Genomic DNA, 23,751 nt, shown 5'->3' on the forward strand with positions numbered 1-23,751 from the left:
AATTAGTTTTTCTCTACTGCAGAGCAATAAATTTCAAAGTTTAAAAAAAAAAACAACAAAAAAAAAAAAGAAAAAGGTACAAAAAGAATTAAAGGAACCAACAAGAAAAAAAAATATGCAGCTTTGTTTTGTCTTTTAATTAATGTTTATATTCATTTGAATAATGAATCAAAATAATCGTTTTAATTAAAATTTAAGAGAAACACAAACCACTTTGTGATTGTGAAATTATATTTGTATTATATTCTTGACCCAGGATTTTTTTAGGAGCCAGCAGAAAGGCAAAAAGGAATAAAATTATTGTTTCTATATGATTTATTGAAATTTTATTGTAAATAATATTTTGCGTGGGTTTTATACGAGTACATAGTTTGGTTGTTTTATTGCCACATAATGTGGTTTGATGAAAGTTTTGTAATTTATGGTATTTTGTTAATTTAAACAATAAATTATAGTAAATCATTTAACACATCAACCTAAGAAGAACAAAGAAAGTATATTTTATGATGCATCAACAAAAATTCCCAATAATGTTAATTAAAGAAATTTCGAATGTAAGAAATTACGATGAATTATTATGAATCTTAATAGAACCTTTGTTTATTGAAAAACTTTGGCCACCAATTTAGATTGCCAAAATTAGGTTGACCATACCATTAAGGCATGGAAAAAAGTGCTTGTTGAAAATGGTGATACATTCTTGAAGGATTCTAAGGAAAAACTGTTGTTATAGAATAACGCGAGCCTTCTAACTACAATAAGTGTTTTGCAGTGTCTTCTAGAGATCCAATTTTCACTCTTGCCTGATGAATATGTCCTGTTGGCTTAAAAAACACTAAACATGCCAAAAGCCAGAAGTACGAGATTTTTGACACACGGGTTTTATCTTCAAAATCAGTTTTCAGTTAGTTAAAATAAATAAATTGAGCTTATATTCAACTACACTGGGGCGTTCAAAGTTAGCGGAATACTGTCAAAAAGTGAAATTTTTGGAGTTTTTACCAATTAAAGTGCATTGTTTTGATGACTTATAGATTGATTTTAAGAAAAAATCAAATTTGACCCTTAATTTTGTAATTTTTTTTTTCTTTGGAGTAAAGTCTTAAAGTAATAAATAAATAAATAAGTTGTTTGCCAATGTGACAGGACTTTGAAAACGTGGGGAATATGGCAAGAAAATTAGTTCCACAATGAACATAGGTAAAATAATGGTAAAACATTTCGACTTATGCTCAAATTGAGTTAAAGATGGAATTTTATTCCCTATACTTCAAACTAAGTAAATTTGTTTTTGTTTATGTAAGCCGTTACAAAAATTTAGGTTTTAGAATAAAAGCCTCTAAAATAAAGAATCACTAATGTTATAATTTCAAATCGCGTCGTCGTTAGAATTTAAGCAGAAGTCAACAAACGCTTTTTACTCAAATAATTTGTCTTGTTCTTCCATTCAATGGGAAGTTTAAATAACTCGACTTATGTTATTATGCCTCAACATAAAAACATAACTCATTTGACACAAATTGCAGAGGTTTTTCGATAATTAATTAATATGTAAACCTTGACACCTTAAGTGTGTTTTTTTTTGCTTAAAATGAGTTTAAATAAAACTAATTGTCAGAAAAAAAATGTCGAAAAAATAGAAAAAACATGTTCTATAGTGGAGTAACTAAAGCTCAAAAATTGGCAATATTAGGGAACCCGGCCGAACAGCTTAGATTTTGATGATTTTTTTTTTCAAAGGTCGGTAATTAAAAATACTTTAAAGTCTATAGATTAAAAATTGCCGGTGTTGCCGTTTGGATTTTTTAAATTTAATTGAAGATTTTTGTGAACAAAAACAAATTTTTTTCAAAAATTTTTCTTAAATTCCATAAATTAATTGATGTCAAAAGATTGTCTAGGAAATTCAAGGAAAAAAAATATATGGGAGTGAGGGAAAATCTTCCATAGTTCAAGCGATAGATGCAATTTTCTTATTAATTGACTTCAAACACAAAAAAAAATATTTGAACACAACGGCAGCACCAACAATATTCAAATATACATTTTTTAAAAGCTAGAAGCTTAGTCATATATCTTAAATTAAAATTAAGTTAATTGAATGAACGGCTTTTGAAAGAATGGTAATTAAACTCAGATTTTTGAAAAAAAAAAAAATTATTGAAAACATTTTAACATGTCGTTTTTTAAACTTGGTCGTAATATAAAATGCATTTATTTTCAAATTTGTTTGGCCACATTTATCATGATTTCAAATTATAAAAGGAAATGTCAATATGTATTACAGTTTATGAAAAAAATTAAAAAGTATTTCATTTTCGAAGAACTTTTTTTAATAAAAGTTTTGATAAAAATGTAACTTATTTTTTTTTTTAAGTTCAACATCTAAACATAAAATTATTTTTTATTCAATTAATAACCCTTACTGTTGAAAGTTAAATATCAAAAATTTAAAGTTCCTATTTTCCACAGTCTTTGAGAAAATTAATTATTTCAATGCAAAAATTCAGTTTTAATATAAAAAAAAACCATTGAAATTGAAGTAATTTTTCATTTTTTTTTTTCAAAAGTGTGATATATTTTACCTTTTTTGCTTCGAAATTCAACTGATAATATTTATGGCCAAGAATTTTTTATAAATAAATTCATATTTTATTAGAAAAAGTTTGGAAAAAAGTCATTTTAAATTTTTCTAATAACATTTTTTTTTTTAATTCTGAGTTTGAGGACCATTTTTTCAAAAAGTCTTGATTAAATTTAGTGGATTTAAATTTAAGAGATAAGAATGAGCTTCTGGCTTTTTAAAAATGTATTTAAAAAAATATTGTAGGTGTTGCCGTTGTTTTCAAAATATTTTTTTTGTGTTTGAGGTCAGAATGTTAGAAAATTGCATTTATCGCTTAAACGATGGAAAATTGTCCCTTACTGCCTTTTATATATTTTCCTTAAATTACCTAGAGAATCTTTTGCTATCATTTGTTTTATAAAATTTAAGCAAAAAAAATGGTTTTGTTAAAAAAAAATTAATTTTAATTTTAAAAAACAATACGGCAACACCGGCAATTTTTAATCTATAGACTTTAAAGTATTTTTAATTACCTACGTTTGAAAAAAAAAAATCGTCAAAATCAGAGCTGTTCGGCCGGGTTCCCTAATAATTTGCTTTAGTTACTCTACTACTAGATCGCTTTGCACATTTATGTATATTTTTTCTTATGTTAATTTTAATTATTTAGAAGCATTTGAAAAAAGTTAAAACTTGAAATACTTTTCCTGAAAAGGAGCGAAAATTGACTTTACCTGTTATGTGTGGTAAGTGCAATAAAACTGAGCTATTTGGGAAAGTTTAAAGAACTGTTATTGAGATTTAAGATTGTTCGTGTTTTTCAATTCTAACTTAATTCCATGAATATTAAAGGAGCTAATAGTGATGGTATACTGATAAGCAATCATAATTTTTTAAAATTGATTTATGGTTACAGAGGAATTTTGGAATTACACTTTTCAGTGTATGAGTGAAAAGTATACAAATACCTACCTATATGGTCCTAAAAATATATTGTACTTCATTGGATTCAATTTGATTCTAATTTTTTAATCAGAATCTGAACAAAAAACAAAGAAATGTTATTCCTTTGTTATAAAAAGAAAATGCAAACAGGCATGAATTTAAGTTCAAAACTTTTTCCGTCAGTTTTAGTCGTCTTCTATAATATCTTATTTCGAATGTATAAAATAAGCAAATACTAGAACTAGGAACACAATGTCAATGAGTTGGTCTTTTTTAAGTATTACATCTGAAACATAATACTTTTTAAAAGAAAAACGAAGATCGAAAACCATGTTCTGTACAGTATAGAGATAATGAAGTGAATCCTGACTCTGGTGCAGCTTAAATGTCTGTCTCTAAAAATTTAAGAAATCTACAACACCACACCGCACCGCCATGAAAACTATTAAAACTTTCAATAAGTAAAATGTTAATTCAATTCTCAAAATAGTTTTTACCATAAACTTATAGCAGATACTTTTGTCAAGTGTTATTGGGTAGTCTTAATCGAATAATTAGTTGTTTTTTTGAACATAAAAAAATCTAATAATGGGGATGAATCTATGTACACAGTTTCAAATAACCATATTTTTCTCATCTCATTTACTGAGCCCCATTAAAAAGAGATTAAATAATAAACAAACTTGTACCATTTCATAATTCTTGTAAACATTTTACAACCAAAAAATCTATTTTTATATGATAAATTGAAACCCAAACAAAATTATCACGTGGCAGAACTAATTAAAAAACTTCTTTTATAAAAAAAAAATTGAAAAAATAAAAATTATATGCTCGGCTAGAGCACACATTTTTATCATGAATGTTTTTCTTTTGGAAAATCTAAAAATAGTCTTGGTTATTTTTAATATGATTCAACAACTGATATAACGGAAAGTTCTTGGATCTTCTCGAATTTGTTTTTGAGAAGAGTGGAAGATGTTTACAACTTCAGAGTTTCTTTTTTTTTTTAAAGAAAAGTAAAAAAACATTTTTTGTTAAATTTAATAATGCTCACTCTGACAAAAAATATTGTAATTTTAGCCAGGCCGTAAACCAATGCGTGTTTTTCTCTTTACATTTTGAAGTTTAAACGCACAAAAATGCTATGTCACAGAATAACCTCAACAACGTAACGCGTATCCTGAATTTCGTCACGATACAATTATAACTTCACTTGTGAAATAGAAAACCCATACAATTAGAGTACAAAAATAAAAAAAATTCCAAGCGAAGTATAAATAAATTCATAAACACTTTTACACAGTAAATTTGTAAAATGATTTTGAAAGAAAACACACCTTTTCCACAAAATTAGCCGAAACCACGTTTTGATCAATTATTGTGTTTTTAAAACAGAAAAACTAAAATTTATAAAAAAAAAAATAATAATTCACTCCTGCTCCTTGAGCTACTGCCACTGCTGTTACCCGATTACGAGTAACGGCATAGAAAATACCTAACCGGCAAAATGGGCCAAATTTCAATTTCACGTGCTCTCTTTTTTCTCATTAATTTAAGTTTTCTTTTCAAATTTTCTTCTTGAACAGACGGAGTTGGATTCAGTTCAATTGGCGCCTTATCTTTTTAGTTTTGAAAACGCCCCCTCAATGTAGCTATAATTGGATGATATGAGTGAGTGACTTTCAAGGATAGATGCATAATAATTGCACATTAATCAAGATGATGATCAATGATGTGGGTAGAGTTTTTTTTTTGTAGTTGTGTTAAATTTAAATGAAATTTTAAAAACATGATTCAGAAACCAAAACAAAGTAAAAGTACATACATATCTACAAAAAAAATTTGACTCATTAAGATTAAGTGAGCACATGTTGGTTTGCAAGAGGAAAGAGTTTAAAGAATTTCAAGATGGTATTGTAAAGGTCCTGAGGTTAAAACTCAACAGGTAAAAATAAACATTTTTACCTGTAATTTAGAAAATAAATTAATTGATCTAGCAAAATGTTAAGATTTAAATTTGGCAGAAAATGCAATTCTTTCACTTTTACTTTTTTCTTATAATTTTTTTTACGAAAGTCATTAAATAAAAACAACCTTAATTTTTTTTAATCAAATGTTTTGTGTGTTGTGCCAAAAATACTGTAGTTTTGAATTAAAAAAAAATTGAAATATGCTAAAAGTCGTTAAAATTGTTGCGTCTTACTCTTTAACGACTTAAACGATCTTAGTGATTTACTTTCCAACGAAAGGGATTCTAATAAAACGTTAAACAAAACAACCAACTTTTCAAAAACATATGTTTAAAATTTTGGGTTTGTTGTTGATTAATAACTGTTGATAAATGCCAAAAAATGTTTTAACACGTAGGAGTGAGTTGCTCTCAATGCTGAAGATCTTGTTACATTTTTCTGCATGTTGTCTCCAAAAACTTACGCTAGAAAATTTTTATTAAAAGAGTAAAAAAATGCAATTGCCTGATTTTATCTTTTGTAAGTTATGTTACGGTTACCATAATTCGGTTACAGCATTTCTGTCTGTCCATCTGTCTGTCTTAAAAGCTATGTTTCAAAAACAAATTATTGCGACATATATAGTTTTATTGGACACTTTCATTTAAAATCATTCTTACGGGGTTTTTCTGTAAAGTAGAAGAGTTAGCACTACTAAAATATGTCAAAATCCTTGCTCGTTGTATAGATAGGTACAACTCCGAAACCGCGAATCTGCTTTTTTGGACATTTTCACTTTAATGCGTCATTTTACTTATTGGTCCCTCTATTCACTGCATCGATGCCAATCCTCCAGAAGAATTCTAAACCATCAATTTTTGTTGCACGAGTTTCCATAAGATTGCCTGAGTTACTAAAACCTTGAAGCCGTTTTCCTCAAAACATACAATTTTGCAGATTCGTGGTTTTGACTTTGTGCCTATGATATGTACCTACATATTTGGAAAAAAATAAAAATAATTTTTAAAACTTTTCAAAAAAATGTTACACATACGCCACAGTGACCGTTTCTGTTTAAAAGAAACAAGTTGATCTTGCTTCATCACTCACTTATTTTTGAAATTATAAAGTTATTGCCTGTTTCTATATATGTACATATAAACAAAATATAAAGAAAATTCTATCAAAAATGGGTTTAAAAAATAAATATATTTATGAACTTAAGGACATATTGCATGTCGGAATGAGATACAAGATTACTAGATACCTACGTTTAAAAAAAAAAAGAAAAAATAATTATTTAGTTTTCATATTCGATATAAAAACTACGAGTAAAGTTTCTGTTGAAGCATTAAAATCGGAAATTTTAATAGAATTATTCCGTAATTTACTGTAGGTAAATTTGTGATTTTTACTGCCCAAACAATTTTGGTAATTCAAAGTTTTATACATTACTATCTTTACTTTTTTGAACAAATCAAACTATTAGGTAGTTCGCTCATGTATACGGAAAAGAAAATGTATATTCTCTTCTTGATTAAACATCATTCAAAATAAGAACTATAGAAACAAAAAATTAAATTCTAAAAAAACTTAACGCACAAGAACACCAGAAAAGAGAGAGAGATGATATTTGAAAACATACGTAATGTGTGTGTAAAACTTAACCAAAAGATACGATGCGATCAATTCTTTTAGGTTATGTTCCACAAAGTTCCACACCACACAAATGAAATGTTTAAAATTTCTTTTTATATTTTTCTGGTATTCTCTCTCTTTGTGGTTTTCTTTTCTTTTTGAAAAAAAAAAAAAAATAATAATAAATAAAAATGATTAATTTGTTACAAAATAGGCAAACATTTTTAATACCTAGCGTGAAGAAAAAAGAAAGAAAGAAAGAGTATGATTGAAAGGATTCCATCGCACTAAAATCATACACTATGGCGTATGAGTGCTATTTCCATCTGAAAGATTGACAGCGGTGCTTATTTTTTTTTCGGTTCTCTCGACATCACAGATCATTGGCATTTTGGGAATAAATTGGATTTTTAAGGTAAAATGTATATCATGAATTCGAAGAATCAGAGAAGGGGGCTGAGTGACTAGTCTTTATAAGTTATTTTTGAAAATAAAAAATATTGTTTTAAGGTGTGGGCGGGCCGTGGACGATACGATGCATATGAAAAACGACTTGGAGATAGAAATTTCTTCCGCCATTTGATGGGATAAGAAAAAAAAATCTTTTTTAATTTTCATTTGAAATAAATTAAGAATGTGTTCACTTGTCAGTTGTCTTGATCTAGACAATTTTTGATTTGAAAGAGTCTAATATTTTACTACATTGTACTTATTTGAAGAAGATTTTCATCTATAAAAAGATTAAATTGCTGGGCAGACAAGAAATGTAATAATTTTGTTCTTGCGGTGATCGTCAAATCTGAGAACATTTGCTAGAAAAATGACGACTTTACCACAGACCAAAATATCTATTTAAGGCAGCAGTTTTTAAAAAGAAAATCATACAATTATATGGGTGAAGAAGCATTTGCTTTTTTTAAGAAAAGGAAAAAAGTGTGAAGAAAAATATTTACCTCAACATTTTGAATATTTTATTATCGGGTTTTAATGCCTTGCTATTTGAAAACATAGAGGCAATTTTAAACATTTGATGTTTTAGGTCGGAATTCTACCAAATAATCATTTTTATCAAAAAAAAAACAAAACCGACTTCCATGGATCAAAACTGGGTTTTATGGTTTTTCTAATAGTTCTTATGGCCAAAACTGAACGAAATTGAAGTGGGACCACATTGCAGCTTTCCAATAATTACCTAAATTGGTTCAATTAGTGCAAAGTTATGAGTAAACAAACAAAAAAAAAAAAAAAAATACAGATGAATTGAATACCTCCTCCTTTTTGGAAGTCGGTAAGAAGATACAACTCAAAAAGTCTAAACATGGTAGAACTGACTGCTTTATTCATCGGGGAGACCAACTTAAAGCATTGGTCCTGTCCATTCTTCATCTTTGTTAAGGCCTACTACAGACCAAAGCTTTTATGATGTATTTAAAAAATCATCAACGTTCGCGTCTATGCAGGATAAATTTCTCAATTTTTTGAACAAAACTTTGAAATGAGCTTAACTTGTCTCACAGAAAAAATTGTCTCCTGAAAAAATTGTCTGAAATAATTTCAAATTTCTTTATCGGTTCTGCAATGTCTTATGAGAGCATAAATAGATCATTCAACAAACAGTATACGCTCAGATTTTGCACTTAATAGTTTCGTTGCATCCGTTTTAGGAGCATCAAAACCAGTCTCAAAGTCCATTTATTTGGAAAAGCTTCAACAGAAAAACTTACAGTCTTCGAAATGATCGCTTCTCAAATTTTAAAACTTTAGGGATCTAAAAGATTTTGAGTTTTTCCTTATAAGAAAAACGACTTTTAACCATTGCACTTGTTTTGACCATTGCACTTAAAATTCTGAGGACCTAGAAAGGTTATTTATTCAGCATTTAGGTTACTTTAGTGTTTCTTATTTATTTATATATTTATTCAATAATTAGGTGTCAGTGGTTCCTCTGCTCAAAAAAATTACTTACTAAAAACACTGTCCGAATAATAAGTACGCTTGGAAAAAAGGACAACAAATTTGAAAAACCATATTTTTAAAACGAATCCATTCTAATTTTTATAAATGTGATTTTGGTATTGAGTGTCAATTTTGGCTGTAAACTCGTGTTGTAAGAGCCTAAAAGAAGAATGTAAACACACGTTGGATTAAAAGATAAAAATAAGAAACCCACTTAGCCCACATAAAACATTAATATCGCTAAAATTTCCACTCTATATGTCTTCGAAAGTTGTAAGAAAATACCATAAAACAAAAAATGACATCTTAGGTAAACACAAAAATTTTCTGATATTGATGTTAAAATGTCTTAAGATTTCAAAAAAAAAACTTATGAATAATATTTTTCTTTAATGTTTATAAATATAAACTTCCATTTTTAGTACTTAAAGTCAATGACCTTAAACAGTTTTAGAAGAAAAAAAAAAAAGGAAAAGCAAGATAAAATATTTTGATGCTGAATTTTGATGATGAATTTAAATTTATTTTTACATTAACAAAAAAAACTTGATTTATATTTCAAACAATTTCGATCAGGTATAATAATAAATACCTATTTCCGTTTCAAAAGGTAGTGCTGCACGCAACTCGCATAAAATAATAAAATGACACAAAAAACGTGTGAATGTCTAAATTCAGAATGTAGTATATGCAGATGACATCGACACAATAATCATAATGATGATTGAAATTTTGTTTGTTTTTTTTTTTTTTTTATTTTTTCAAAATAGGTATAGGGTTACCATCAGAATTTAATACAACCATGTAAGCAGTTCTAGTTTATATAAAATAAAATTTGATTAAAATATGAACATTTTTGGGAACTCTTTTCAAAGTGGTAAATATACAAGTAATGTAAAATAAACAACAGCAAGTCATCGTTGGTAACCCTAGTTTCAAGTGTTTAAAAGTGTCATGTTTTTTAAATAAAAATAACAAAAAAAAAAAAAAAACAACTCCTGCATCTATTTTCAATCGAATGATCACACAAAATCCATCTATAAACACATTGTATATTCACATATGGGAGCGATACTCTATAGCATATACCTGCCCCTTTAGGCGTGCTCGACTCTGGTCATCATAATCGAATATTGCACCTGCTTACTGTATCTATCATAAATCCGAATACCTACGTATTGAAATTATTTTCGCCCCATGAATATGCTTAAAAATAGTTTCACATTTATTTCAAAACTAGGTTATTTTAATTTCACTTAAAATTCCATAGGAGTTTTTGCGCTCAGGTAAAAATGAAATTAAAATAAAAAAAAAAATAATATTAAAAACTTTTATTCGATGCAATATACACCTCAACACATATTTTCTACTATGTATGTGAATCAAGGTTATACAAAATATTCAGGGATGTATGAGAAAAACACAAAAAAAAAAATACTAATAACACAGATTTTTATATCATTTTTTTTTTCGTTGTTGAGATAAAATGGTAGTACTTTTTATTTAAAAATAGATGAAACAAAAAAAAAAAAAACAAGATAGAAAAATAAATTTGTTTATCTTCCACACGACTTACGAAATTTGCTCAAGTGTGTGAATTGCACTTAAAAACAATATTGTTCGATTGATTTGGTGCGGATTGAGTTATGGACGGTCAGCGAAGAGGATATGAAAAAGTATTATAAATGAGGGATAGACGATATGTAGAGTGCATACTCAATTATAATTATTATTATTTTTGAAAGAATAAGTTTGACGGTTGAATTCTATAATAATAACTTGTGTGAGAGATGTGGGAAAAATGAATTGGAAATTTCAATATTGTATTTTTCTGAAGGTGGGATTATTTTTGAATGTTTTTAATTAGTAAACGGAGAAATGTAGTGAATTTATTTGAAATTACAAATTCTTTTGTAGGTAAAATGTTTATTTTAAATTTAAGAATATTTGAATACTTCAATGGAATGAGTTGCAGAGATTGGTCTTTTAAATGTATGTTTTTTTAAAATACTAGAAGAAGATGAGGATTTATTGGCTCTTTGTCGGTATTTACCTACTTTAATGGTAAAAATTTGAGTTGCGAACAATTTTGCAACTTAAGCTAACATCACAGAATTTATTTATTTGCATTTATTTCTTAGAAAAGCATCTCAGAGTAATCAAAGAATTCCATATATAGATGCGTAAAAATATTTTTGGGGGTTGCTTATATTTTTATAAAGACTATCAACTTTTTGTGATGCCTTTTCTCCAAAACTATTGAGTTTACAAAAAAAAAAAAAAATTGTTTGGACATAATTTGTAGGGAATTTTTAATTTTGTATTTAGTTTAATTTTGTGTTTAAATTTTAATTGTAAAATGAGTTGAATGGGAAATATCTCCCAAAAACTGCTTTTGAGTAAAATTTTTTTTTCAGCACGGACAAGATACAATATGTGGCAAGGTTAAAAATTCGGAATTTATTAGTTTTCAAAAACTAAAAAAATCAACTTTCCGTTAGTAATAATTCAGTCATTTGTTTAGAAAAGGTTAGGTACTTGTGGATTCTGAATTAAGCTAAGCGGATTTTTGCATGGTTTTAAAAAATTAAGCGGAAAAATCTTCTTAATTTCTTGTATGTTCTTATTTAAAAAAATCCACTTACTTTAAGTGGAAAATCGTCTTATTTTTATTTCGAAACATTTTAATCAAAAAATAAAAACTGTTAGCCACTCGGACTTCAGTTTCAAAATTTCGAAGCAACTTTGAACAAAATGTTAATTAGATCCAAAATTTCGGAAGTAAATTTCAAAATTAAACTTTCAGAACATTTTATTTACAAAACTTTATTTAAAAAAAATTATTTTTCAACAAAATTGTGTTTCTTAACATTTTTATTATGTTATTTTCCAAAAAAAACCTTTCTGATCAAGTTGTTGCAACGGTGCTGTGGGGTAAAACGGTTAGCTCAGCATAATCTAACAAATTTTTGATCAGTAATTCTTCAAAATCAGTCAAAATTATTTTGATACATTTTATTTATATCTTGAATTCGAATAACAATTGACCTCCATTTATCTTTTGAGATTTTAGTGTTAAGTTAAATCCCTTTCTCTAATTTCTCTAAATTTATTGTTTGAAAAATATTTTTCAATGAAGAAATAGAAGTTGTTCCTGAAAAAGAGAAGTAGGGAAGTAGATTTTATTTTTTTCCCAAAATCGAAGTAAATCTACTTCAATCGAAGTAAAGTCCGAACCCTGGTTATTAGGCATCATGCTATCTCACTGTTGGAAATAAGTATGATAAATTGCAACTAAAGCTCAAGTCCAAGGATAATTTTAAATGTTTTATTATTTTGTCGTTTTTTTTAAGATGAAAATTCATATTAAAATGAAATGAGGCTCATGTTAAATTTAACAGAATTTAAACGGATTCCACTTATTTTAAGCGGAAATTGTGTTGTTTTAAGAGGATGTGAATTAAAGTGGTCAATATCTTATTTTAAGGTAGAGAAAGAATTGATACCTAAAGATTCTTGTGTTATTTCATATAATTCAAATTAAACAAGAAGCACAGTGGTACTAAGAGAAGGATCTTAAAGTACTTCTGACATAATTTTTAAATAAGGATTTAAGTTCATATTAAGTACATAAAATCCGCAAGTAGCCGAATAAAAACAAATAAGAAAGAATGCTATAAAAAGAAGGACTAAAGATTAAATAAATCACTTTAGGTACTAATTCAAGGCTAAGTAAAGACTGATTTAAGAAGTTTCAGATTGAAAATATACTATTTTGTGAAACCTGGGTAAGATAACAGATGAAAAGTAAAATATTGCCTAAAATAAATTCATAAAAGCTTTGCGCGAATGCATTAAAGTTTTGAAGTTTCTCTCCTAATATTTAAATCCGTTTCACAACTTGGGACCTTGATTGCTGTTCAATTTCTTTCTTTAAATTTGATTAAGTGAACAACTTGCAGTTGCTGTAAAAAGGCTCCAGAAAATGGCATTATTTCGGCAATTTTGATCACCAATTTGATGAAAAAACTAAACAAAATAAACAAGCGTCTTGAAGAAAACTCAAAAGTGAGTATTTAGTTTAAAATTCTATCTTAAGCATCCGCACGTTTGCGAAGTTTCATATATCTTACCAGTTCTATTTCTGTTGACTGCAAACCAACTTTAATAAAAACAAATATCTTTATACCAATTACTTAAATAACCAATTTGACTTTAAATTTCTCTAAAATAAAAAAATTGACATCAAATCACACTAATTAGATGTGACACCTACTCGATAAATAATTCAAATTATTATGCATCGTTTTCTTGCCACACATGATGGTACACCCACATTACCAACCCCAATTAGATGCACTATAAATCATTCATATGTAGGTACGTCGTCGTCCTTTCCCCAGACTAAAATAAATTTCAGAAAAAAAATCTTATTTCTTATTCTCCGATGTGTTTTTTTTTTGTATGCACAACCTTGAAAGTCTGTTCCGCATTAAGGTAATCGTATATAATTCAACTTGAAGGACAAAAGGATATATACATATAACATATAAACATTATAACCATCTTATCCAATAATTTCAACAATGTGTCTTCTTTTTTTATGGCTTGGTTTCTTGGAAGCAAGAAAATATTATAACATGAAACATTATACCAAACAAAGCGTGTCGTCGGCATCGTCCTTGCGTCCTTTTCGTGTCGACATTAACATTTTATGAGAGGAAAAGTGATATAAACCAAAATACACCACTAAGCTGTCATTGCATCTTCCTCTACTCCCCCCATAACCGCCGACAGAGACAACGACGACATCAACATCATCAAAATTTCAACCCGCCCGGAAAAAATACCAAAGAAATGAATTAACATCTCACAAATAATAGATAAAATACATTTTTTTTTGGCCTTTTTTCGTATTTTTTTTGGTCCTGTTGACGAAGATGGTTTTTTCTTGTCTCTGTCTCGTAGTTCGTCTTCGTCTTTCTCTTCTTTATTTCATTAAATACGAGTTTGTCTCATAATTAAAATGCAAAGACGTTACAATTTTATTAGCATATAATGTTTATTAATTTTATCCCGAGACCCAAACCTACCCCACACACGCAAGACCCACCAGCCAGCAACCCTTCCAGATATCATATCTCTCCCGAATCTTAAGCGTCACTTTATTGCCATCAGCTTTTGAAGAAACACGAGCAAGAAGTCAGAGTCAGTACCCTGAGCAAGATCATCATCAGCAGCCATCGCATCGTGTCGTAAAAAAGCTAAGCACTCTACTTTCTAGCTAGGAAGTTCTTCATTTTCTTTGGCCCAATTTGGTTTTTCTGTTTGCATCATCTTCAACCAGAGTATTCCATTGGGAATGGATATTTTTATGACAGAGCTTTCATAGAGTATTTAAGTTATGGCTAAAAGGAGCATACATCCTTTTCATGACAAAATATATATAAGCAAAACAACCCACGCTTTTAATAAAAATAAGAAGAACAACAACAACAATATCCTAGAGATGACAAGGCAAACTCTCTCTCGAACAACACAACTGTTCACCAGTTTATGGGGGGATATTTGAAGTTATTTGCTTGAGTGATAATTTCGGGATGAAGCATGATTCACAAAATGATGTGCCAAAAGTGTATACTTAGAGAATAAGTCTCTTGGTGTTTTGCTCTGTGAATGCAAAACATCGTATACCGCACTAAGCACCAACACGGGGCAACGACGACGAGGGTCTTGAGAGTCTTGACGAGTGTCTTCAATTTGAAACTTTTAAATGAAATAACGAAACGTTGGAGGAGAGGATATAGCAGAGCAGAGTTGGTAAATATAAATTAGCAACATGAATACTAATGGCATAAGGACGCGCTTTAAAAGAATAAATGAGCAGATATTTTTTTTCGTCTATCATTTTTGGGAGGGAATCAGTGACTTGTAATGAAATTCGTTTCATAAATATTTTTTAACTCGTGATGAAGGTTATTATTTCGTATAGGAACTTGAACTTTTCAGATTATAATGGAACTTGACATTGAGACTGTAGTGAATACGAAAAAGTTGAGTTCTGAAAATGAAAGACAAAACGCATAGTTTTTTAAAGCTTTTATTTTTGTTTACAAAAATTTGGGTATGTTTGTTCCCTCATAACTTCTAAACTAATTGTCATCATTTATCAAATAAGATTTTGTTGGAAGCGTCTTGCTTATCCGCTGGTTATAGAATATAAAATATTCCCTGATAACACACGCTCTACAGGCGAAAGTCATTAACTTATGAAAATAATGAACTATATAATTTTATAACATGTATATATGATAATTTTTCAAAATTTAACGAGGTTTTATGAAAATCGGTTGAGAATTGACTGAGAAAGGAATTCAAACTAGGCAGAAATGTGAATATTTGTGTATCTACAAATCGAAGACATTAGTTTTGTTCAAACCCTCAAATTAAGTGGTTGTTTAGCATTAAATGTATATGCTTTTTGTATTTTATTGAAATCGTTAAAATTTTTGTTGGTTTTGATTAATACAGTAAAAAAAGAGTTTCCAAAAATTCCTTGTTGTAGAGGAAAACTAATGAAAACTTTATTTGGACAATGAAATCATTTAAAAATGTATTTTCGTAACTTTAAAAACAACTTTTAAATTCTTTTACATTTCCCTTTAAATGAATCAAAAACTAAAATTAATCTTTTATGAATGCTAAAAAAAAAACCATCATAGGAACTTTTATTCATTTTCATTTTATTTCTTATAAACGTTTGAAAGTTTTTCGAGCACCACAAAATCAACAAAATGCACTACTGGACAAAGATATAGAAAATAATTTTTATAATGCAGTTATTTTCCATTGCAAATCAAATTTTTTTTTTTTTAAATTTTAAATGCATTTTTTTTTTAAATTTATATTTTTACGACCCTGCTACTGGGTAGCACTTACTTGAATGTTTTTAGTTCAACTAACTTCATATTATTTAACATTTTGTTTAATTTGTATGGTTAATTAATTACACAGCCACACAAAAAAAAATAAAAGTCCTGACCTGGGGTTGCGACTATGTTTTTCATATAGTTTTTAGGTCGCTGAAACCGAATCCGAAGTCTATTTTGCCGTATCACGTCAGGTTTTTGAGATATCCTCAAAAAATGTCAGATAAGAACTTTTTTTTTTGAGTTTAGACATTTTTTGAAGATATTTCAAAAACCTGACGTGATAAGGCAAAATAAACTTCGGATTCGGTTTTAGCGACCCAAAAACTATATGAAAAACCTTTTGTTTTTTTGGTTTTGACATTTTTTTGAGGATATCGCAGAAACCTGACGTGATAGAGCAAAATTGACTCCGAATCTGGATTCAGAGATCCAAAAACTATATGATTAACATATTCGCACATCCAGATCAGATTTTTTTTCGTGACATTTTTTTGAGGTTATCTCGAAAACCTGATGTGATTCGGATTCAGCGACCCAAAAACTATATGAAAAACCTAGTCGCAACCCCAAGTCAGAACTTTTATTTTTTTTTTGTGTGGCTGTGTTATTATTAAGAAATTAAGAAATAAGTAACTTAAAATTGATATAAGATGGAAAAATAAATTTCTTCAAGTCCAGTTTAAGAATTTATTTAAAAAAGAAAAATCTTGCATGCCCATTTCGCTTCTGGAAATTAATTTTCAAATAAAAAATTCTTCAAATTCTAATAAAATTATTTTTTTTCAAACAATCGAACATTAAATTTAAAAATCTTAACACTATGAATACTTATATATAATATATTATTTATAATTTTGAGGTATTTATTTTTTTAAATAAGTGATCAGAATTAATTTATTAAAAATTTAAAAATAAGTACAGAGTTTGCCTTACTAAAACGTCCAAAGAAGTAAAATTCTGAATTATAAAAGTTACCGTTGTTATTCAACAATCTTTAATTTAAGTGTTTTTTTTTTTAAACATTTTCTTTAAATACCTTGATGTCACCGCTCAAGGAAACTAAAACACTGCTTCACTCAAAATCCTTGATATGTAATTTAACTATATTCAAATTTTTCTTATTTGAATACCAAAAATTAAAATTAAATATTAAATTTAAAACGTCTACCACTAAATTTCTCGTTTAACTCATAATATGAAACACAACCCTCGATTCCCTCACCGGATATAGTAGTAATTCAAGGAAAATTAAATTTTACATCATTTTAATATTCTCTCATCGCCCTTCAAAAGGGTGTATTGTATAACTAATAAAAAACAGTAAAGCCAAGGACATATAAGGACATGAAATTTAATCGTATTCTCAGTTGAAACTAAATATTTTGACAGTTTCAAAAATGTTTTATAGCTCATTAATGCTGATTATTATAATTATTACGACTCTACGAGTATAGTTGAGTAGATAGATACACAAGAGTGTATAACCCGACACAAAAAGCAATTCAAACGTGATCCTTTTAAGACCATGATGACGCCTTTTGTATCTACTACTACTACTTCCTCTTATAAGCATGTATCTGCTCTGTGATATATAATTTTACGATGCCTATTATGCTTTTAGTTTCATCTCATAAGATGCCTCATTAATTTATTCAAATTAACCAAAATGTCTACATATATGAACATACATATAAATACAGACACTATTTTAAATGTATACATGTACATATATTTTATACATAGAAATGTCCTTCGTTTGAGTAATAGTTTCAGTTTATAGCCTTTTCACAAAAAAAAAAAAAAACTCTTAACTTTCTTTTAAAGAAAAAGACACCAGGAACAACTAATAATTCTATAGCCACTTTATGCATGTATAAGTAGACAAAGTTTAATGTCCTTTAACGATAACCAGACATTTCGTCTTCGAAAAGTACATGACCTTAATTTAATAATATAAATTTTAAGGTAATTAAAATCTACAAACTATTCGCTTTAAATATTCGAAATGTCTTAAATGGTATGCTCCTTTTGTTTGGCTAGAAAAGGAAATGAGAAGTATTAACCAGGATATAGTTGGGAAGGTAAAATTGAAAAATATCATTGATCAACAAAATTGAACAAAAATATTGTACAGAACTTCAATATATGCATTTCAAGTTATCATGTGACAACTGATCATGGACAACTCATCATGAAACAGCTCATCACATGGCATACAGGTAGGTCTAAGTACAATAGTCCTAGACTGTTCTAACCTTCTTTGCAACTGTGTTTCCCAGACTGTTAGAAAACCAAACTCGCCAACGGCAAGCCAAACAGGAGGCAGAACAGATAGACTCTATGGCTATACGGGGTTAGGTTTTGTGGGATATTCATTCACCCATATTATTCGACATCATCCTTTTCGTAGCTTCTGGCTTTTGTAATCCTAGAGTTGCTGCTACTATATACCTACCTCTAGAAATGAAGAACAGGACGAATTTAGTCCTGAAAGTTTTTTTTTTTGTTTACTTTTTGTTTTTTTTTTTTTTTGCATTTCATGTTTTAGGTTGAAAGGAGGAGAAAAGAATAGAAAGTCGGTTAAGTACCTACATCGTGGTACAGGGAGGGATAGCAGCTTAATAAAGAAGACTATAGTTTTTTTTTTTTTTTTTAATTTTTTGTTAGTCGCCTTATTTTTTTTTAGAGCTGGATCAGTTTAGTCTGCGAAGGCTTGCTTAACGTTCATTACTTTAAGCTTTATGTTTGCGGATATTTTTCGTTAAAGTTTTTTGCATTGTTCAATGTTCGCGAAGTCTTCTTGGGAATCTTCTTTCTATAACGCGACCTTAATATTTTCTTCTTTTTAAAATAATACCTTTATTTTTCAAAAAGAGATGAAGAATGTGAAAAGACTTAATCTATTGTGTTTCTTTTGTTCAAAGGAATGGATTTGTGGATGAACGCTTAGAAGGAATGTCAAGTGATGGATAAAGTTATTTATATAGTTACAAACTAAGATTGGATATGCAAGTCAATGATGGAAGGTATGTACATAGGTAGTTTGTAGGTATTTTTTTAAAAAACTTTCTTTTGAAGATTATGTGCTATTAATAGAAACGTTTTCAAAGATTGAAAATCTTTTCTGTAAATAGCTTAAGACTATTCATTTGATACAAGTAGTTTACCTGACAAGAACAAAAACAAAAGAAGGTAATTATATCATTCTCGTAGATGCTTTGTGGCAGAATATTTAGTACAAGATCCATATAAATTTCTTAAGATATTAAAGATGAAAAAATGCAGTTTTTATCAGAGTCAATATCTAAACAACATGCCAAAAACTGCAACGAATTCTTTTGTTTACGTATCAGTTTCTTTCATTTACATATGCCTTTTGTAAAGGCTAATCAGAAATTAATTAAATTCAAGTTTTGTGTTCGAGACTCGAGTCCTTAAACACTTGAAACAAATGAACCAAAAATCAAAACTACCGGATTTGGTCTGATGTATTTGGGTTTGACCGATATTCATATAGAATTATTAATTCAGCCAATAGGTGTAATATGTTTTCATACAATGTCGGTGCTGCGAATAGTACCATGTTCTCAGGGCACTGGTAACCTATACTACCATGATTTGAAGAATATTTTATTGGTGACTTTGGGGAAATCAATAACTTTTTGCTTAAAACAGATTCAGCGTCTACGCTGGGCATGAAGATCAATGAAATATCAGTATGGTTTTAAAAACCAGGAATTTGTAAAAAAAAACAGGTTGTTGAAAACTAGCTTTGCCCAAACTAACTTTAAATGAGCTTGAATATTCTTTGATCATATCAAGAAAGTGAGTCACCATGCAATGTCGACTTTAGTTGATATTTTTGTTTCTAATTTAAGGGCAGAACTAATTTTGTTTTGTACTCATACATTATTTGTGCCTATGATTATGAAAGTGGACAGTCACTTTTTGCATTGGTTGAAGAAAAACTTACATAATAATTTTCTTATAACGATTTAATTATATTTCTTTTATGAAATTTCTAGAGGAGCAATAAAGAAGTTTATCTACTGCGATTTCGCTTTCAAATAAACTTTACCCCTTAAATAATAATTATGTTTAGGCTGGATTTGATGCCATTTTTGGGAGTGACTTAGTCCACTTTCATAATTAAGGGCACAATTAAGGGCACATTTGTCTATTATTTTTACTTGCGATATAGGTACTATATATACGGTGACCATCCGTCCCGGTTTACCCGGGACTGTCCCGTATTTCTAAAGCTTGTCCCGGGTTTTTATTGAATAAATCCGGGACATATAAGTGTCCCGTATTTTGTAATTTGTCCTGTGATTGTCCCGTATTTGCACAATCTCTGATTTGTTCATAAAAATTTAAATACTTTGTACGGAAAACTAGAAACCGGTAGAGTAGAAATAAAAGTTTTTATAATTTTTCGGATAAAAACATTAGTTTTTAAAATTTTTCTTCAATTATTCAGTTCCAGCTTGTGTTTGTCAATTTGAAAATCTACACCAGAAAAAGTTTTATTTTTGAACAATGAAAATGTTAAAGAGTAAAAACCCAGCTAAATTTCAAGACATTTAAGAACATGTTAAAAGTTGAATTAAAGATTAAAAAAAATCATGTGTGCAATTCACACGTGGTAGAAGTGAAACCTTAAAAAATCATTTTTCTTGCAAAAATAAAAAAATAGAAAAAATCTACCTATTTTTATTCTATCACCTTCAAATCCATGTTTTTTATATGACACCTATATAAATCTTATATCATCTGAAAGCTTATTGTCTAAGATCAAAATATATATATCGATCAGTTCTATGAGACATCTACAAAAAGAGCTAGAATTTTTTGAACTCGATCAATTTCCATCAAAAAAAGCAAAAAAACACGTATTTTTATCTTCTCACGCTATTAAATCCATTTTTCCCAAACAACCTATAAAAATTTTTACACCATCTGAAAGCTTATTGTCTGAGCTCAAAATATATATATATCGATCAGGTGTATGAGACATCTACAAAAAGAGCTAGAATTTTTTTAACTCGATGAAATTTCATCTAAAAAGCAAAAAAAACATTTATTTTTATGTTCTCATGCTTTAAATCAATTTTTTTGTTTGACAACCTATAAAAAATTTTATACCATGTGAAAGCTTATTGTTTCACCTTGTATAATGATGTATAAATCTTATTTCAAAGATGTCTACAAGAGAAGTTAGAATTTTTTAAAGTCAACCATGTCGAATTTCCAGACTGAGATTACGGTACTTCCTACACTGATAGCTGGTCATCGCCAACAGATCTCCACAGGTGTTTTGAGGTATTTTTAATTTTTTTTCAATTTAAGATTGTGTAACTTGTAGAGCACGTAACGTTATGTGTGATATATCAAATAAAAGGTTATGTTAGCAGCATGCGTATTAAGGTTAAATCAAATTTGTGTGTGCACTAGATCAAAAGATATAACGTGTGTTCGAAAAGAACATCTTTTTACCGTTATCTCCGAATTTTGAATATGAAATTAATTGAAATTTTGTACAATAATATATTATTTAATTACCTATCTACAGTACAAATTTCATTCATCTATCTATTAAAACAAAAAAGTTATAACAAGTTGAAGTCGTGTCGCGTTTTCGTTTCATTTTGTTTCAAATCACTACGATACTAAAGAAGTTTTCACTTCAAAAATTTCAAAATAATTTAAAATAAAACTAAAACCTTAAAAAACAGCTCCCACGATTTTGATTAAAAAAATATTTTTTTTTAGAAATTAACAGTTATAACTTATTGATTTCTTAAATGGTTTCAACGAAAATAATGCTCTAAAATCGTTTATGAAATCTTGATATCAAAATTAGGAAAAATTGAGTCTAATTTTTATGAAGTGTCAATATTTTCAAAACAATCCCAAAAAATTTGTATCTGTCCCGGGTTTCGCTCCTAGAAATATGGTCACTGTAACTATATATCAAGTTATGCATTCGTACAAAAAAAAAAGTTGAGATAATATTTTTCCATGACATTACGATGATAGACAATGCCAAAAAAGTGGGTCCCGGAAGTCCGTTTGTCTGTATAAGGAACTAGAGCCTAAACGGATGGACCGATTGACTCCAAACTTACTATGTAGCAGTTTTTGGAGACTCTCCAGAGGGGTTTTTGGAATTCATTTTTTTGGATCAAAAATAACGGTACCTGTCATACAAAAATTTCGGAAAAGTTTAATTTCACGAAAACGGCTACAACGATTTGGTTAAAAAAATTCAAATGTTAGTTCTTAAACAAGGTCTATCTTTTGAAGAAAAAATTTTTTTTGAAAATCATTATTAAGGGTACCTGCCATAGAACCGTTTTTTTTTTCAAATCGGATTTTCTGCAAAACCACTTATTGTATTTCAACGAAATTTTTTATACATTTATATTATTTAAATATAAGCCAAAAATAAAATTTCCAAAAAAACAATTTTTGGATTTTTAAAAAAATTTTGAAAATTTTTTTTTTGAAAAATCAAATTTTCGAAAACGGGACATTGAATTTTTTTGAAATTTTGTTTTTAGATGTTGATTAGTTATTTCTACAAAATGGCAAACCAATTTTATTTTAAAATTTTTTTTTTCAAAAAATTATTTATAAAAAATTAGTATTTTAAAAAACGGCTTTAACGATTTTGAACATTTTTTTTTTCTAAAAATGTACATTAATATATCAAATAAAACTGCATACTTGTTTTGTGGGGCGATTTGATTACAGATATTGTTTTATTTTTTTGAAAATTGAATTTTATTTTTTTTTTGTTTTTATATATGTATGTACCTACATTTCCCAAGTTTCTATATAAAAAGTGTTAAAAATTTAAGCAACTTGAACTCTAAAAGTCGTGCATTTTATTTTTTTGTGCATCTGTTGCAGTCGATTTGAAGGTCAAATCATAGAGCATCAAATTCAGAAAAAGAGCACACCAAAGATCTGCACCAAACTCCTAGCTTGATTAGTTTTTCTCCTATAAAATGGAAATGGACTTCGATAAAAAATTAAAAATTAAATTTTCATAGAGCATCAAATTTTGTATATAATTTGTCATTTTTTTTTTTTTGGAAAAAGCTTATAGATGAAAAGAGCATTAATTCTGTCCAGGGGCGTACGCACCGTTGGGGCAAGCGGGTGGTGCCCCGGGGCCCCCAATGCAGAGAAGGCAACTTGACATGAATAAATTCGGACACAAGAGAGACAAATTATATTTTTCAATGTAATGCATAATGGTAGCCAGCCACATAATATTTCATCTCAAAAAAATATTACCTCAGAGGCCCCAAAGAAATAAATCGGTTTTTTGAAAAAAAAAAAAAAATATATATTTTCTTAGGGCCCCGAAAAATGTTACTTGAACAGCATTAGCGACCAACAAATTATACATCAGAGGCCGCCAAAAAAAATGTGGGGCCCCCAAATATCAAAGGAGCTCCCAAATTTAGGGTTGCCCCGGATTGCGTAAACGGTTGAAATGCATTTGAAGGTTCAAAAAGGTGTAGCATCAAATTCTCTTGTATTGCTTTCTTTAGTTCTTTTTTTTAGCTTTAATTAGGCTTTTCATATTTTTTTCTGCACAGCATCTGTATAATTGACCAAAAACTGAGCACTGTTTTATTTCGTATTTTTTTTTTTTATTTTTGAAAAAAAACCTATCTAAGATTGTATGAACTGAGCGAGCAGTCTTCTTTTTAAGCTTGCCTGTTTTTCATTTTCTTTCAATAGGTAT

At 28.5% G+C, this 23,751-nt stretch overlaps 1 protein-coding gene across 1 annotated transcript in view; it reads right to left on the reverse strand.

Annotated features, from left to right (window-relative positions):
- Positions 1-23,751, reverse strand: part of LOC129912070 (protein split ends) — a 280,868-nt gene that overhangs the window by 30,864 nt on the left and 226,253 nt on the right. The window lies entirely within an intron of this gene.

This window comes from Episyrphus balteatus, chromosome 2, assembly GCF_945859705.1.
Source record: "Episyrphus balteatus chromosome 2, idEpiBalt1.1, whole genome shotgun sequence".
Classification (NCBI taxonomy): domain Eukaryota; kingdom Metazoa; phylum Arthropoda; class Insecta; order Diptera; family Syrphidae; genus Episyrphus; species Episyrphus balteatus.